Raw genomic sequence first — 19,849 nt, forward strand, 5'->3', positions numbered from 1 at the left:
ATTAATAAGAAAATCAGCAATTTTCTTTTCATCTTTAATAATAATATCATTTGTAAACATCAAATTGTACATTGTTCTAATTAAAGTTTTATAGTTAAAGTTACACCTCTTAATTATTACATGTATAAAGTCTTAAAAAAAGTTGTAGAATTCGATGATGAACGTGTAACCCTACCCCCTCTTTAGCCCTTTTTGCATGATTTGGTGGCAATCGTGTAGTGTAGGGCCCCTGTTAGCTGTTAATAGTTTTGATCAAATTTGAGTCAAGGGTATTTTTTATTATTTATTTATTTATTTGATATCTTTCTGGTAATGAACCAAGGATTCGATGATGAACGTGTAACCCTACCCCCTCCCTCATGTCCCTAGGCCCTTTTGCATGTTTTGGCGGCAATCGTGTAGTGTAGGGCCCCTGTTTAGTTTCGATCAAATTTGAGTCAAGGGTATTTTTTATTATTTATTTATTTATTTGATATCTTTCTGGTAATGAACCAAGGATTCCTCAAAAGTGCCCCAAGCACTGAAGAAACCTGTAGAGAGAAGACAATGAGAAGAAGTTACAGTTTTTAGAGGTGGGAGGAAAACCCCAGAAGAATATTTTCGGGAATACATGTACCTGGGTACAGCCTACGAACTCGACACAATGCATCCTCCAAAATCAACCGGCACTTTTTTTGCCATTCAGCCTCAATCCTCAAAAAAACTATCTCAAGGATTTTGGAGGATTGAGGAGGGTTAGGGTTAAGCTTTAAAAGCAAACTCTATAATCTGCAGGTTCAAATGAAAGGTTTTGCTTTGATATTCCATGCGCAAAACACTGAGTAACAAAACACAATACACATTGTCAACATAACAAATATTGTAGTGCCATAGAGAATAGGTCTGTTTCGGAAGTCTTAGAAGACAAAAGTGAGTGACCCCATATGCTACAAAATATTTTAACTTTTTTTTTTAAAAGAAAACAGGGCATTTTGACCTTAGCCTAGGCCCTACATTCTTCAAATTTCCACAGATGATTTTCCTCTCCAAGGAGTCCAGGTATAACGTGGAATCGAATGGAATTACCCCCTCCGAAATAATGATTATGGGAATGCCGATTCTGCGTAGCATGTTATCACATAGGTACCAAATGTAAAATAAATGCGGCAACACAAAATTGTTTCAACCTGAATGTGCTGATGAAAAAAAAAAAAAAAACAATAAAAATGTTAAGTTTTCCTTGAAATTTGTTTTGTCGTTGGGAAGGAGGTCATTCCACAGTTCCACATGATCAGCTGCCAGTCTGGGTTCTAGCGCTCAAGGCCAACGTTCATGCTGTGGCTCAATGTGCAGTATGCAAGATAATGAAATAGACCTTGGTGTGTCAGTCTTGTTTTCAAGCCTGCGTGCAGTGCGTCACTCTCGGCCATGATTGGAGGAAGCATGTTATTCATGCAGCATCTTGAAAAGCGGCTGGAGGAAAGTCATATCACACAGGGCGGTACTTTCATTTGATTACTGCTACAGGTGCATGTATCAAAAGCTGACCTTGGGTTTTACAGAGGTCATCCGGGTCATCAAGGTCGCATTCGCCTCCCCTGGTCTAAAACCTTGTGTTATAGTGAAGTTTCTTATCAAGTTGATTATTGTAAGAAATGTAGTTTATCAAGGGAAGAAAGGCTTGGCACTGTAGGACTGTCACTTCAGATTATAAAATAAAACAGCCCATTGTTCTTCATTGTGTCTCATGAAGTAGTTCAGAAAACCCATGCAGCTTTCTTTTTTGGTCATTAAAGTAATACAGTCATATATTTTAAAAGTTTTTTTTACCTGTTCCTACCTGCCTACCACTTCATAGGAATCATAAATTAGAGAATTCAAGTTACGTGTTTTGCAAAATGTGTACATGTACATGTATGGCAATGCATACTGGAAGCTTTGTGTTCCCGCTTGCGAATGCCGACAAGAACTTAAGGCCAAAACAAAAAATAGTTCTGGTTCTGGTTACCCTACATGTTCCTACCCTATTTCGACAGCCCCTATCCAAATTTTTTTGGGGGGAAAATGAGGAAAAAAATCCTGAAAACCATCAATTAGGGCTACTACCCTTTACCCTTGACTACACGCAGACACCTCAATATGACCATACAAATGGACACACAAAAATTGCCCCCCCCCAAAAAAAAATTGCCTACCTACCTACCCTATTCCTAAGCATACACATTCTGGTTACAGTTGTAACTTAATGCTCTATTGCTACATTACCCCCCCCCCCCCCCCTTCAAAAAAAGGGCCCACAAAACACTACTGGCATTTATGGCACTTCAAAACTTGTGAATAAGAATTACGAAAGTCAACAAACATATATCAAGATTTTTATGTCCACAGATATCTACTTGTAATCACTACAGAACAGTTTACATGTTTCCTGGTTCGTAGCACCACACAATAGTAGTTGAGGGATACCCCAGAGAAATTCTATCAATGATCATAAATTCTCATTTCCCCTGAAGTAATTAATTATTATTGCAATAAAGCGTGCGTCCGTCTGTCGCAGTGATACGATTCCTGCTGTGTTGACCCGTATCAATCTGCTAGACACAATTAGCCCGTCTGTCAAGTTTATTTTAGTTTCCGCGGCGAGCGGGAGTTCCCAATATTGCCCCAGTCCATTGCCGTTTGCCGGTTGCTCAACGGGGAACCAGCCATGGAAGCATCCTTTCACGGGAGTAATTGTATCGTCGCAACCCGATTCCCGAGTTCTAATTCGGGGGATGGATGCAGGACACAAGATGCGATTCACCGCTGAAGAAACCTGAGCTTTTTACCCTCCGCCCTGCTCAGGGAAATTCAATGCTTCGTATCGGGGATATCGTCTCTTCCTGTGTTGGCCTTCCTCTGCGGATCTTTCTCTGGGACAATGGGAGGCACTCGCTTCAAAGAAGATTGTTGTTGTTAGGCTTCTTTTAGGTTCCAAAGAGGCAACAACTATCTTTAGTATAGTTTTCATTGATTTCACGAACCATAGATCTCTGAGTGTTTGGAAACACTTTGCCTCCATCTTAATATGTACTTTTCGTTCTTATGATGCTTTTACTTTGCTTTTGATGGAAATAAATATTAGGCCTATATTGAAATTGAAAAATTGAATTGATAGGTAAAGCAGTATCGTGTACAGGTATTTATTTGGATAGATCCATTGGTTTTTACAATTTACAAAAATAAAAGTACTACTTGTAAAAATCTTTTATGGAGGTGTCACCTCAAAATTTTACTGTAGCGTAGTGTTGAGAGTGTCTGCACTTGTAATTAAAACCCTAACCTAATAGTTCCCCATGACTACCCTGCTAAATCCAAGAGTCCAACAGTTACTCATATGAGCTTGCTAGGTACCTAAAAATATAAAATGACTTGCCTGCTCAATCCAACAGAATCCAACTGTGCCTTAGTTTGTTCTGTTGCCTGCTGAATCCAACAGGAATTCAAGGTCTTTACTGCTCAATCCAACAGGATCCAACGAGAATGTTAAATAGTTGGATCACGTTGGATTGAGCAGGGTTAGGGTACAAAAAACACTTTAAAAAACCCACAAAACTTAGTTGTGTCTTGAACCCATATTGCAACTAAATATTTGGTGGAACACAAGTGACTTCCCCATTTTAAGAAAACCCTTTAAAAATACATAAATTTGTAGTTCAAATTGTTACATTATCTTTAAAAGGTTTCAAATTCATCCTGCCTAACTTAAATTTGATGATCAGACTTCCTTTAACAAAATTCAAAACTAAAAACTTCAACAATTGTGTAAATTGTGTTTAGAAGTTAGAAGGACAGACTTTGCAATTGAATTTGACTTTGAATGATTTGAACTACTGGAATTACATTTCCGCTCCAGACTTTCAAGGCCGACAGGATGAATATCTCAACAATAACATATTGTAAACAGCAGCATTCTATCTACTGCAACACCTTTCCCCTACATAAAAAGTAGCACAGATGTGATGGCACATTCTGCGTAGGATGATTAATTAACTGAGAAAGAAAGAAGCGAAAAAATAGTTACAGCCGACAGAATGGCGGTACACATGAATGCACACGTGTGTGTTGGCATGTTCCGGTTGAACGCTTGTTATTCACATTCATCCTTGGGTGGTTGTCACGACATTTACATTAGGACTAGGAAGTACGCTGCGACGTACACTGTACATTGTTGTAAGGCTGCACTTTTTGTCTGTGAGGCATTCCCCTCACTTTGCACTGTTGTTATTCTCCGAAAAATCTTTAATCTTCTGTCTGTCTGGCTTTGTCAGGAAACCAAAATGCTAAATGTGAAAGTTTATCTGCTTGTTGGGGAGTCAGGTTGGCGTAGCGGTACTTTCCTCGCCTTCCACCTCTGTGACCCGCCTGGGCCAATATGTGGATTGGGTTTTCAGTCCCTGCCTGATTCCGTGGGTTTTCCCTTGCATATTCTTCTGGGCTTTTCCTCCCACCTCTGAAACTGTAAATTCTTCTCATTGTCTTCTCTCCACAGGTTTCTTCAGGCTTGCGAGCTACAGTGCTTAGGGCGCTTTTGAGGAATCCTTGGTTTCATTACCAGAAATGATTAATAATAATAATAATAAAATAATAATAATAGTCTGAGGAAAGATAGCTGGAGTTACCCAGCCCTAAATTTTATCATTGGGCCTAGATGACAACCCAATGATAAAATTTAGGGCTGGGTAACTCCAGCTAGAGGAAAGACAAGTTTTCAATCTAAAAATAAATGATCTAAATCTTGCAGATGTCAAAAAGTAGGCCTATTCTGTAAAAATGATTACAATTTTCTAAAAAATTCTTTCTTCAGCTTTATAAGAGTTGTGTTATGATTTCATTCCTGTGATTCTCATTTGATTTTGAATATGATGGATGATAAGGATATGACGTTTATACTTTTAAACTTTAAACGAAAAAAGTTTTAAATCCGTTTACAAATTTTCCACGACGTTTAAAGTCCGTAACCCGTAACCCAACTTCCTTTAAGTTATTAAGCAAATATACATAGCACAAAAAAATACTTTTACGATCCAACTTCGGCCCACTACATTATCATGCTGTATGATACGAAGTATGGACCGGAGAGAGGCAGTAGTCACTGGTTCCGGTCCTTCATCATAGCATTGATTCCGTTAGCTGGCGAAGGGAACCAGTGTACCATGCTGTATGTTAGCTGGGTGCTGCTGGTGGTCGGCAGAATACGTCATCGTGTGCATTTTGATCACACATGCATCGGAAAAGCAGGATTTTGGTCAAGATTTTGAAATAATGGCGTATGTAACGATCAAATTGTGCATTTTAATGGCGTGTATGATCATTATATTGTGCGTATCAGGGGCTAAAAAATGTGATCGGCATTTTTTTGTCGGCGTATCGGGCTGGCCGCAATTCCAGCGTATCGGGCCGATACGCAGTACGCACGTTTGTACGTGGGGAGAATCATGCCGTCCGTTGGCCAGCCATGCGTACCCCGATGCGTTTGTGCAAAAATAATCGTACTTCGTAGTTTGAGAATTCAAGTTTTGAGATCGTCGCGATTTTCGCACGTTTAACACAGGTATGTTTGTGTCAAATCATGGTCAGATTCAAGTGTGGAAAATGTTTTTTGTTCGTGGCAAATAATTAAAAGTACTTGAAATGTTTGAAATTTGTCAATTATCAACCTTCAAAATGGCAATAAAAAGTTTGAGGTCGGCAATTTGGCCGAAAAAATTCCAGGTCGGTCGGGTTACCGTAAACACACCATTTTTTTGTTTGGCCTTATTATGTCAATCATTTTGATCTTGCCAAGCACTCACGTCAGCAAACATACATGTAATGGGCAGGTGTCAGCCTTTGTAAATTAACTAAATATTTAAACGGTTCGTAAAATATTTGCTAAATGTTCAGAAAATTAAACGCCGAGTCACATCCTTAATGGATGATTGTAAAATGCCATTTTTATTACAAGAAAATGTACAGTTGTTATTCTGTGATAATAAAGTCATTATCCCTTGAACATTATGAAAATGTGCATTCCAAACCTTTATAAATGAAAATTAGAGGAATATTGAAGATAACGATGTCCTCGACAGTCGGTTGAATTCATTAGCCAACAGCAAAGAAACATGCAAAAAATTAACCTTTCTGTAAATTTAATGAGAAATCTTTAACACTCAGATATGTTCATACAGTTGTTCAAACACGTGTACATTGTATACCGTAAATATATTTCATACTCTTTTCAATTATTAATTGGAAACATATCAACAGAGAAATTTTTCATTTATTAAAAAAAAAAATAGATAGGACTTAATGACCTAATCCATATCAATAGGGAAATTTGCATTTGAAAGTTTGCCTCTTAACTGATTCTTATACCATTTCTTCCAGAGATAGCACATGAGCTTGCCAAATGACACAACTAATCTTTATTTTGTGAACAAGACTCAGTGTACATGCAATTTTCCATTAACCGATATTTAATTTGGTTCACTCATTAGATTTTTCCGGTGCACGCAGTCTCCTGGTACCTAGCGGCAGACAGTTTTTTTTATTATCACTCAGCGCCCAGGGTCATTGTTTCAGTGTTGACACAAGGAATGCAACACTACGCTATGTCAATAGATTCACTACCTGTCTACCAGTCTCTTTCTATCGCTCTCTCTCCTTATGTCAGTCAAGTGAAATAGACAGGGCAAACAGTCATTAGAATATAATGAGGTAGTAGTATGATATAGCAAAATGAGAGAGAAAGAATTTGTTTTGTCACACCACCCTCTTCCCCCCCCCCCCAAATAAATTCCAGTGTAATATTTTAGGGAGGGGTTGAGGGTGCATAAATGCAGAGGGACTCCCCCCCCCCCCCCAACCCAGCCCCCAAGTGCCCCCCCCCCCTCCCCCAGCCCCCAAAAGCTGGGCTCCCCCCACAAAAAAACCTGCACTATCAAATAATAAATCATTCGACATTGAGATGAACACGTTGACTCTGTTTAGTTGATGGATCTGCGCTGGTTGCTGGTATGAGATAAATCGTATCTGGTGATGACAGCTTTTTTTTTTTTTTACCAATTTGGCTATTACTTGGTAAAACAAAAAAAGATATTGAAGACAGCGGGATTTGAAACTGCTATTTTAAAAGGACCATACCAGTGCTCTACCAACTGGGTTATCTTTGCATTGTATCCAGTTCTTCATTTGTATATACTACCGGTATGTACTGTACATGTTTGCAGTCTTCCAGTTTGTCAAGTCTTTCTTAAAGGTATTATACAACATTTGCAAACATCAAAAAACAGAAGTTTCAAATTATGAAACACCTTACTTGACTGTAAGTAAATAATAGTGTCAAGCATCCTGTGAATTCCTGGCACCTGATGTGCTGTCATTTTCAAGAAAATTTGAATTTTTGTATCAATTTCCAACAATGGTCCGCCGACCATCGTTGGAAAAAAACTTTTTTTTTTCTTCAAATACTGCCCCCAATTTGCCAAATTTAGTTAGTCCACATTTTGTTTGCAATCGGTTTAATACACATCCTCGAACGGGTACAAGCCAGCTAGTCTAGTTCCTGACCTGACAATTCCCTGACGTCTATAAACTGCTCTGTTTCGTCTATATAGAGTATAGGGTCAGGGAGCCAGACTACAAGAACAGCAATTTTTTTCTTGGTTTTTCCAGCATCTATGAACACAAAACTTTAAACAGATCAGTGTAACAATATTTGCCATAAAGTTCTCCCCATAGGCCTATCCATTCATTTCTGAAAATTACAGCTAAAGCAAATGTTGTATATTCCTTTAAGCCTAATTATGATGACAAGGGGACCTAGTCAGTTTCCCATTTGTGGTATATTTGATGATTAATCAGTTTCAAGTAGCGTCCTTTCTAGCGTCCTTCCAGAATGATCTAGACTGTATGAAAAGAGCGCTGAATATAATCGCCAAAGTACTCGAGAAAATATAAGCAGATATATACATGTAGGCCTAATGGAGAAATGAATCTACATAGTGTTTACATTGACATTCAACGGCACATGTGTTTCATATTTCTAAAATTCGTAATTTTTTTTATCTCAGTAAATAAACATTTTAACAAACAAGAGAGGTAACCTTTGGTATTCAATCACATAAAGTATTGCTTGTACTCAAATTAAAGGGAATATACATCATTTGCTTTTGCTGTAATTTTCAGAAATGGATGGAATTGGGGGGTTGGAAATATATAGCAAATATAGTTACACTGACTTTTTTGAGGTTTTGGGTTCGAAAATGCTATAAAAACCAAGAAAACAATCATTTTCCTGTAGTCTGGTTCCCTGACTCCATTTAAGAAGAAACAGAGCAGTTTACAAATATTGAGGAAATTGTAAGGTCAGGGAACCAGTCTAGCTGGCTTGTACCCGTTCATAGGTGTGTAATCGATTGCAAACAAGTGCGATGGTCAACTGGGGCCAGTATTTGAAAAAAAGCCAGTTTTTTCCAACGCTGATCGGCCGATCAGCGTTGGAAATTGATACAAAAATACCACTTTTCCTGAAAATGACAGTATACCAGGTGCCATGATTTTACAGGATGCTTTACACTGTCATTCACTAACAGACCAGCAAGGTATTTTTAAATGATTTGGTAGTTTTATTTTTTGATGTTTGCAAATGTTGTATTTTCCCTTTAAAGTACCGGTATTTCAAATAAAATTTTACAATGCTTACAAATACATGTATATACATGTACATACATGTATGTAAAGTTTTGTCAAAACTTGAATTTGTTTGGAAAATTATTAAGTTTGAAAAGAACTGATAATTTGTGTAATTTTTTTTTCCAATTTTATTTTTTTACATTTTTTTGTATTGTGAGTTTAGGATAGATAATGCTTACATAAATATGAATTAAATTTTTTTGGACAAAATATCTCCAATGAAAAGCTACGAACAAAAAAAAAATTACTAATATATTTTTTCCCCTATCATTTACGAGTTCATGCACATCGGCACAAAAAAAATCAATAAAATGATAAAAGCTCTTTACATGCATTATTCCTTTTGTTCTTCATTGTGTGGTCATCACCTCTATCAACCTGACGTTTCCTTTCTGTGGATTGATTGCCTGGTGAATAGAGTACACGTATGATAAGTGCCCGGCTGTGTAATGGCTATAGAAGACGGCACCGTAATGGATCCTCATTGCAAAGTAATTGGTCAAGATGGCCTTGTGATTGCACAGCCTTGCTGAAAAGGCAAATAACATGGACTGATGAAATTGATAAAAATGCACATGACTCAGAATAAAGAACGCAGCTTGGATTTTATTAGCCTATGGAATATCCCCTTGCATAGCAACGGTCTATGATTAATTAACCCTAGCCCCTTGGGCATTTTTACTAGAAAGTATCCTGAATCCGCCAAATTCCATCAATTTTGCCATGCAAAAAAATGTTGGTGGCCAGCGAGTCCATCAGAATCCACCAGTTACATGTACATGTAGCCTGGAGTAAATCTGTTGAGATCCTCAATCCATCAAAGTCCTCCAACTGCTCAATATGGAGGTATCCTGAATCCATCAAAATCCTGCAGTACCGCTAGGCATCATGTTCTGAATCCATCGAGATCCCCCAACTTTTTCAATATGGAGGTATCCTGAGTCTGCCGAAATCCCCCGAAACAGGTGTGTGGATTTTGATGGATTCAGGTATGTTAGGGTTAAGCAAAACAAGACTGCATCTTGACCTCGAGATCCTGACCATCCAGCGGGCACCTTTATCGGGCCGTCGGTAACCAGTTGTTGTATTACAGAAGTATAGTATCCAAATTGACCAATCAACAGCTTAGTCCACATTTCTGATTGAAATGATGTCACAGTTTCTAAAGTTGACTCCAATTGGCTGGCACACGAGGTCGCATAAAATGTGCATGCTACATGTACATGCAGAACAGACATTTGCCCTTGGCTCTGCACACGTAATGTGACTGATCCTCAAACTAGCATTTTACTTGGTGTGGTGCCAAACAAGTTTTTTCAGATAAGAAAAGTGAAATAACCGTTCAAATATCACTGTTCTGGATATTTCTTTGGCCAAAATTGTGGATTTTAGGTAGTCAGTTTGGCACCTTGTTTTTACATACAAAATTGCAAGTGAGTTTTGTTTTTAAGGCAGAGAAAAAGGTTCATGTTATATGCCAATAGAGTTTTTTTTCCAAATTATTAGTTCCTTATTCTTTAACCCAAAAAGGGCCAGGGAGGGGTGGAAGGAGGGGCCTCAACTTTTGCCGCGATACCCTTGCAATTTTTTTTTTTGGTGAAAACTGAATTTCCCCATACAAAAGCAGAATTACCATTGGTGCATATGAATAATTAATTAGCCATAATTCCAAAACCCTTTAACCTATAGTCATGAAATTTCCTGGGTATGTTCATACTAAGTTGTTCTTTGCATGTACAGAGTTTTATAATTTTTCGTCACTCGATGCCCGATCTAAGGGGGGGGGGGGGCAGAATTATTCCCCCCCCCCCGGAATGGTTATCGGGAGGTCGCAGGTTCAAACCCCATCCAGTTAATTTCTTTGTTTAACTTTCATAAATTATTCAAGTATCACATTGTTCTAAAGAAGCCTCTTTTCATGTGCTAGCTCTGGAAAAAATGAAAGAGCTATACGTAAAAACCTTTTATACAGTACAATCAGTTTTATAACGCTTCACTAAGCAGTCAAGTACATGTACCGGTACGTACATGAAAGCTAAACATCAACATATTTTTGTTCAACCTTGATACGCAGTGAAGTATGTATTCGCCAGATGCAAACATGAATGTGAACTCCAGGCGTCTGGACACATTTATGCTTTTATTTGCATAACAGTACAAAAACAAAACAGGTACAATAGTAAAATGGTTGTCATGGTTTTGTTCAATGTGTCTACTGCATACCGGTAGTACACTAAATGCACACATGTATGCATTATAATCAAAAGCTAGCTTCTCGTCTGCATTAGATTGCATGCATATTAGTTACGCCAAGGACATGCCTCTTCTGAAGCTAATTTTCCCCAGTGGAGAGCGAGGTACTGGTAGAACCAGGTGACGGCGCGACAACCACCAAATAGGAAAAAGCAGGGGGTCAATGTCGGTTGGCTCAGTACGGTTGGTCTGTTGCTATGAGGCGACGAGGCGTCAAGACGACAAGTTGTTGTGAAGAGACGGTGGCTAGTAAGGTGTGAATTCTGGGAATTGAAGCGATGATCACCTTCCTTGATGCGTCTGCTCTTCTTGCATTTTGCCAGACCTTGGAATATTTGGAAGGGGGGGGGGGGGGTTGTTGCTACCATCCCTACATGCCCTACATAAAAATTGAATAATCAGTTGAGAATAAGAAACAAAGCTTTCTGATATTCCGGTAGATAAAGCTCATATTTCTGTGAATAAATACATTTAGTAAACACATTAAAGGGAAAATACAACATTTGCAAACATCAAAAAATAAAACTACCAAATCGTTTTGAAATACCTTGCTGAACTGTTAGTGAATGACAGTGTAAAGCATCCTGTAAAATCATGGCACCTGGTATACTTTCATTTTCAAAAAAAGTGGTATTTTGTATCAATTTCCAACGCTGGTCGGCCGACCAGCGTTGGAAAAAACTGGCTTTTTTTCAAATACTGGCCCCAATTGACCATCGCACTTGTTTGCAATCGATTACACACCTATGAACGGGTACAAGCCAGCTAGACTGGTTCCCTGACCTTACAATTCCCCAATGTATGTAAACTGCTCTGTTTCTTCTTATATGGAGTCAGGGAACCAGACTACAGGAAAATGATTGTTTTTCTTGGTTTTCATAGCATTCTCGAACCCAAAACCTCAAAAAAGTCAGTGTAACTATATTTGCAATATATTTCCAACCCCCCAATTCCATCCATTTCTGAAAATTACAGCAAAAGCAAATGATGTATATTCCCTTTAACCCTCCTACTGTTTGAACAGTCACAGAAAGTCCAAAATTCCAGCCAGTTCCCCTGCCATGCCTTTTACACAGGCAAGTCACCAACAGTCAGATCATATTTCAAGCAAGCACTGTGACTAGTCAAATTCAGTCAACAGACAAAAGCAGGCAAGTGGTAGGCACAGCTGGCTTATCAATCACCTACAGTCCAAGCATAGTACATTGTACCATACTTAACAGCCATTAAAGGGAATAAACAACATTTTTGCAAACAATAAAAAAAAAACCTACCAAATTATTATGAAATACCTCACTCGACTTGTGAGTGAATAATAGTCTCAAGCATCCTGTGAAATCATGGCACCTGATGTGCTGGCATTTTCAGGAAAAGTGGAATTTTTGTATCAATTTCCAACGCTGGTCGGCCGACCATGGTTTTTCCTTGGTTTTTCCAGCATCTACTGTACGAACAAAAAGCTTCAAACAAGTCAGTGTAACAATATTTGCTATAAAGTACTAACCCCCAAATCCATCCATTTCTAAAAATTACAGCAAAAGCAAATGTTGTATATTCCCTTTAAAACAGAAAAAAAAATACCACACTTAACGAACCCATAGCAAAAATGTAAACAGATGGTTATACATCCGTTTGTGTACAAAGAAAAGTACAATGTGATGAAAGTGGTACAGTTGTGATGAACTTGGTACAGTGTACCGTTAGGCCAAAAAAAAAAAGTCTCCGGTTTCTGGTATGCGCGCCGTAGCCATGCGCGTCGGCAAAATGAAAAAGTTTTTTTTTCAATACAAGATGATGTCTCAAAACCGCCAAACTCACTGGTTTGACTGGAATCCTGCTGCTGCACAATTTTAACGTGTTTTTAGATGGGGTTATGATCGAGAATAAGCTTTATGTGGCCTCTCTGGACTCCCATATATTTGCACTAAGTTTAGTCGGGCACCATTTGCAGTCATTAGCCGACATTTGAAGCCACAAAAAAAAAAACGGGTTAAAAAAATAAAAAGCCGCGTCGCCGCACCACTTTTGGGGCAAGCTCCATACCAGAAACCGGAGACTTTTTTTTTGGCCTTATGTACTTTTTGTACATGTGCAATGAAAACCAACATACGTGTTATGTACCGTATAGAGGAAATCATCCAGGTACCGGTGCATACATGTATTGCACATGTAGATCTCAAGGACGGTGCTCCTGATTTCCTGAAGTGCTGACAAGTTCAAACTAATCTTGACTCCAGTCTGGATACTATTGATGCTTTGACACAGACCCAGGGCCTTGAACTTGATAGACAACTACAGACTTGAATGAAGAGTATACATGTACGGGAGTCTACCCGATGTTCCCCAATACCTACATGTATGTTCCCCAATGCCGATGTTCCCCCAAATCCTTAGGATTAGGATTAGGGTTAGGGTTATAGGGTAAGGATTTCGGGGATCATCGGCATTGGGGAATATGGGTATTGGGGAACATGTACGGTACATACATGTCCTTACTGGTATGGGCAAAGCCATGAGAATGTTGACATTGAAAATGTTGAAAAATGGAAAATTTATGAAATCTTCAAAATTACAGGCACCCTTACCTCAAATGTGGTATCAACTTTAATGTGGCAACGAGACCTTTCATTTGAATGTCCCAGTGAGGTGGAATATGGTCAAGTGTATTTTTTTTTCATCAAAACGTGGTATTTTGCGGTAGTCATTTTGGCACCTTGTTTTTACTTGCAAAATGCAAGAGTTATTGTGAGTTTTTGTTTTTAAGGCGGAGAAAAAGGTTCATATCCTATGCCAAAGAGTACTCTTGTTTGATTGTTAGTTTCTCAAATGTTTACATTAATTTTACGTGAGTTACCGAAAAATATCCCTCCAGATATTTTATCATTGATTATTTTTCAATAATTACAATACATGTGCAGTATTTGGTTGAATATGACTAATACCCTAATGATGTAAGGGCACTAAAAAAAATTCCATCAGTGCATGTGAGGAAAACCTTCAAATGCAAGGACAAACTATTCTAAAGTTCTGGGCAGTGGATCATGCTGCTGTGAATACACGTACCCTCTGGATCGTTTTCATTCCCCCTCTGGATCGTTTTCATTATGTTGTGCCACGGTAAACACAGGGTTCGAACTCTCCAGTGCTGCACTGTTGATTGACGGTGCTAGATTTCACTTGATTGTTCATAACACTGTCCATGTATCACGTCTAGACAAGTTGTTTCTTTGTCAATTTGGACATTTACATGTAGGAACTATATGAAGTGGCCTTTTTCCATAAAATATTCAAAACAATGTGTCATCGATGTGTCATCAAACCATGGTTTGTAACAGTGAACATTTCTGTACATGGAGGGGGCGTTCTGTGCTAAATCACCTAAATTTTAAAACGTTTGTCATGGGACAAATGTAAATTTTGGATGACACATTTACGTGTACAAGTGCTTTAAAAATGTCCCAGAGAATCTAACGTTTTTCTAGAAACACTCATCAAATTAGAGCTCCCAACTTTTGAGTGATCCAAAATACAAATGTACATCCCCTGAAGAAGTTCCCATACATGTACATGTACATCAGTATTAAGTTTTTAGCTGCAGGATCGGAAAAGCAGCTCAACAAATTATCATGTCTCTCTGTTTAAGTTAGTTAGTAACTTATGTTGACATTGTCTATATTGCTCCTACATATTTTGACCGATTTCAACCGAACTATGTCAAAAGGATCAGTAGCCCAGCCCCAACATGTCACATGACCAAACTGGGGTCAAAGGTCATCATAGGGGCCCCTGGGGTCAAAAACCTGATTTGTTTTAATCAAAACACGACTCCGTCCAGAAATTACATGGCACAATCACGTGACTCATATATGAACACGCATTCGTTGGCCCGCAGCTTCCGAAATCCGATTGAGATTTTTTCATTTAATTTTTTTTGGGGGGGGGGTGTGAGGGATTGGATAATGTTAATTTTTTTCCCTCCTTTTTTTGATGAACCACACTGGAGTCCTATTAATTGTCAGAATCTTGCACTGGCCATTTCGATTAAATTCAGAAAATTGATTGTGTGCTGAACTGAAGTGTTAGTTTTTCAATCAAAGAAAGGCAGACAACTAATTTTCGCTCGGCACAGAGTATGTACATGTACTCGTTGGTCATTCTTTATAGAAGTACATGTAAAAGTACCTTACATGTTGCAAAGCCAAGTATCATTTTGGGTATCAAACTGAGAACATTGTGCATGGGTATATGGGAACCAGGTACCGTATTGAAGTAAAAACCAGTGCCCGGGTACCAGTAAAAGAAAACTAACCCCAAAATTCAAATCCCAGAAGTTGTCTGAAGGGCATTACATAGCTTTACGGTTGTAAACTGCAACTTTCGTGAGTGTCATCTGTCGCGCGTTAAAATGCATACATAAACATGATTTCTGTTTTGGTTTTCCATGTAGCCTGGTTTTCATTTTGAAAATTCCCCCAAAGTGGCATTCAAAACCTTGACTGAAAAGTTACATGTGCTGGTACCGGTACTAAGCTATTTGTAAACTTGGTTATGGGTTCCCAATCCTGTAATCTGAAACCTGTTCCTGATGTGTTATATCAGCTGTCAGGTACTTGAATACCAAGTTTTGATGTGCTACCCTTCATGAATAATCATTTTCAACAAGCTGATGCCAACCACTGAAAAAAAATATGCTAGCAACAAGAATGGTCGGAGCATGTTGAAGCTGACATACTGCTGATGTCATCACCTTTCAGATCCAGACATTGAAGGGATTTTTGAAACCTTGTCTTCGTCTTTGCAGCTTCGGGTACAGGAGATTTCTGACCCGTACTTGGGGGACTTTGGCTCAATGTGGTTCCATGTTCTACTAACAGGAACATCAATGACACCAAACTTTAAATAAATAAGTTTCTAAATAAATCTTGAAAAACCAAAGATGAAGTTGAGGCCGGAGATGAAGCCATGGTCTCAAAAGCTCCTGCATGACACCATTATGGAGCCATGGAGACAGGTTGCCCTCAATGCTAAGGTCGCACCAAGGTCAGCGGCGGCCAGCCTGGCAGCAATTACCCAACGTCAATTGTGGTTGAGGTTGACGCCATGGTTACACAATGGGCCATCAGGAAGCCTGGAATGGACACTGGATGGTGATTGGCAGGCAGACTGTTTGCTGTGCATACAAGGAGACTAGACTTGATTCCAGCCTGATGGTCAGTGGGTGTCTCCATAGCCAATGATAGACTTGATTCAAGTCATTGGACTGTCGTGTGTTGTTGTGTGCCACTGATATCAACCAGCGTGGCCCTGTGTATTATGTTTATATCATCAGCTGGTTTTATAATATTATGAGGAAGAGCTCTGCAGTGCTATAATTCTGCATGTTACTGTTGTGTGATTTGACAGCTCAGCGATAATAAAGTAGCAAAAAGTGACCAATTACCGGCAAGTTAAGGGCTATGTTTGTGCAAGAACTAGTACCGGTACACTGTGTGTACATGTACAATGTACATGTGTGTCATAGTCAATGTTCAACACTGAAGTTTCACTATCATGGTCAGTTCATAACAAAAATGCAATAGTGGATTGTAAGGTTGCGGAACCCTCCTACCCGGTATGCAAGCATACATTCTGTGCCAAGTTATCCTTTCAGTCAAAATCAATCAAGTGACTGTTTTTAACAGTTTAGAGCTCTCCAGCCTACATAAAGTACCGGTAGGATTGACTGGCTGTGACTGTTTATGTAATTTGATGAAGTCTAGTTTTGACTGTAGGTGATTGATGAGCCAGCTGTGCCTACCGGTACCACTTGCCTGCTTTTGTCATGACTGAATTTGACTGGTTTCAGTGCTTGCTTAAAATATCATCTGACTGCTGGTGACTAGCCTGTGTAAAAGGCATGGTAGGGAAGAGGATTGAGTTTTTGACTGTCTGTGACTGTTTAGACAGCAGGAAGGTTTATGCTGTAATGATGTAAAAAATAGGATATCGGGGGTCGTAAGTTCAGGGCTCAAGCTACATGTATATTTACAGAAATCAAAGTTTCCCCTTACAGGTGAAATCAGTAAAATTACAAATATCTTTTCCTTTGCCAATTTCACCTAGACTCAAATTTTACTTAAGCCAAGAATCAATTTGGCAACCTCTATCATAATTTGGTCGGACAGCCGGCTGGAGCTGAGACTATCACTGCAATCTGGAAGTGGCACTCTGCTTGGGCACATCTGTCAGACTCTCATAATTCAGTTGCCCAGGGCTTCCATATCCATCTAGACAGAGGTACTTGGATGAGAGTGCATTTGGCGAGATCTAGGAATATGTGTAGAAAGGCACTCGATGGGCATACGTTGGTCTAATGTTTGGGGATCATTTAGATGCATTAATTTTCCCACAAAATGAGGCATAAATATATTTTAAATAAGTTGTGTGTTGATGTCGTTTTTTCAGTGAGGTTTTAGTCGGGTTTAACAGAAGTTGATGTGCATTTAAAAACCTTTAATAATGGAAATTGCTACACCCCTAGTCCTCCCCCCCCCCCCAAAAAAATGTCAAATAACAAAACTTCATGTGTATTTTGAAACCTTCAACCTAGGGCTAGACGTTGTTATGGTTTGATACGCGATAACCCGCCACCGCAATAACCCGCCGCTGCAAGATGGCGCTATCACGACCAACCAATATCGCCCACGGACTTGGCAGGAACAACGTCTAGGGAATCTGCTGAAATCTCCCCCCGAAAAATGGGGGGAAACTAGTGCGCATGTATGCGCGACTTCTGCAGGCAATTACGGTCCATTTTCATTCCTACACATAACAAAAGAGCTGACCAGTGAAGTTGCACAAAGGTCTTGCTGCATCATTTATTGCACTGGAAGAAATTCGAGAATTTGCTTCGGAACTACTATAATATTTTTGAAATACTGGAAAATGCTACACCCCCAAAGTGGCCTCTTTTTTTTTAAAGTGGAATTTGCTACAAACCCCCTGTCCCCAAAAAGAAGAAAAAAGTATTTAGAAATTGTTGAGATCAATTTTTGAGAAACACCTTCTGAAATTTACTGCCACTGCTTCTGATTAAATATTGGCACCCTCCTAATTATTCAAACCACACTACATGATTTGTATCATTGCCTGGCTAATGTGCCAGGCAGAAATCCCAAAACTAGTTAAATCCCAAAAGGAGAATATTCCCTTCTCAATCGGCACAGCCGAGCGTGTCAAGACACGCTCAGCCAAGGAAGCACTATGCACTTTCCAACAATCTGACACTGTGTCCTAGCAGCTAGTAACCGCAGCCGTGAATTTTACAGGGGCCCTGGGATCTGGCCCGGGGTTTTTGTCCAAAGCTCGTACAAGTCAAATCAGATTCCATGTCCGGTGAACCGAAATTTGGGCGGCGGTCACGCGTTAATTTCTTCTCCCCGGCCGACGAATTTCTAGGTGACGCACGGTTCATGAATACACAATGATACAGTATGTGTATGTATACATGCACAAGATAACCTTGGACTGTCATTTAGACCGTGTTCCATCAAATGCGCTGCATTGCAGTTTTAAGCGCCCAGTGGCGCTGAAGAGCTCATCAAAATTGCCATGCTAATTTGGCCAACTGGATTATTTTCTTCGGCTTGATATTCAAGTTTGAAAATTAGGTAACGGAAAATGTGACAAAGTATTTACATAATATAGATGAACCTTTGCTTTAAAGGTAACATATGTGCTTTTGCTGTAATTATCAGAAATGGATTGATTTGGGGGTTAGTATTTTATACCAAATATTGTTACACTGACCTGTTTGAGGTTTTGTGTTCATGGATGATGAAAAGACCAAGAAAAAAAAATGCTGTTCTGGTAGTCGGGCTCCCTGACCAGACTAGCTGGCTTGCACCCGTTCACGGATGTGTAACAGATTGCAAACAAAATGTGGACTTAATAAATTTGGTAAATTGCGTTCAGTATTTGAAAACAGTCAGGTTTTTTCCAACGATGGTCGGCCGACCATTGTTGGAAATTGATACAAAAATGTCACTTTTCTTGAAAATGACAGCACACCAGGTGCCATGATTTCACAGTATGCTTGAGACTATTATTCACTTACAGTCAAGTAAGGTATTTCATAATAATTTGGGAGTTTTGCTTTTTGATGTTTGTAAATGTTGTATATTATCTTTAAATACCAATAGTGAAACATACCGGTACATATTGTACATGTTCCGATAGCATGTGGAAACATCAGTAGCCCCACCAAGTTTTTCTTTGTCAGTTGATAGTTTTCATGAATGGCATAACAAAACCAGATTCTGCTTATTCAACATTTGATACAGCCGTTTACAGAGTTCAAGGAAATGTGATCTCACTTTTAAGGTGAATCCCCTCTACACAAACAGACTTTTCAACCCCTGTTTTGCTGTCAAGGGAGATAACCCGTACTTAAAAATAAAAGAGGACTGTCACAAAGGGTCACTGTTTTCATGCGGAGCACCGGTGTAATAATAGCGGTTTCCTATAGTAATACGACGCACACACGGTGATTCAGCACAGAACTAGTCTGAACCAGTCCAAACTGCTCCCTGAAGCACTAGCAGCACGCTGCTTTTTCTGTTAAATTTGTCCTTTTTTCTGTACTATGTACGCCTACAGTATGTTCATGGAACGTGTACTTGATAAGGAGAAGTGTACATGAATCGTTGTTCTGGAATCCCCTGGCTATTGTGCTTGAAGGAGGAGAGATTATTAAGTAGAAATTAGAGAGCTTAATTATTCTGCATAATTAATCTGTAACTAACTCTTGAGCCTTATTCTTATTTTGTCAATATTTAAAAGAAATCAAAACCACATGCTAACATTTCTTAGAATAAGGGGGGGGGGGGGAATCAACCCCCTCCCCCCCCCCCAAAAAAAAACA

At 39.1% G+C, this 19,849-nt stretch overlaps 1 protein-coding gene across 2 annotated transcripts in view; it reads left to right on the top strand.

Annotated features, from left to right (window-relative positions):
* The window catches only part of LOC119729952 (splicing factor, suppressor of white-apricot homolog), a 55,504-nt gene that overhangs the window by 619 nt on the left and 35,036 nt on the right, over positions 1–19,849 (top strand). The gene's annotated exons all lie outside the window — the stretch shown is intronic.

This window comes from Patiria miniata, unplaced genomic scaffold (genome assembly GCF_015706575.1).
Source record: "Patiria miniata isolate m_02_andy unplaced genomic scaffold, ASM1570657v1 HiC_scaffold_22, whole genome shotgun sequence".
NCBI classification, from domain to species: Eukaryota; Metazoa; Echinodermata; class Asteroidea; order Valvatida; family Asterinidae; genus Patiria; species Patiria miniata.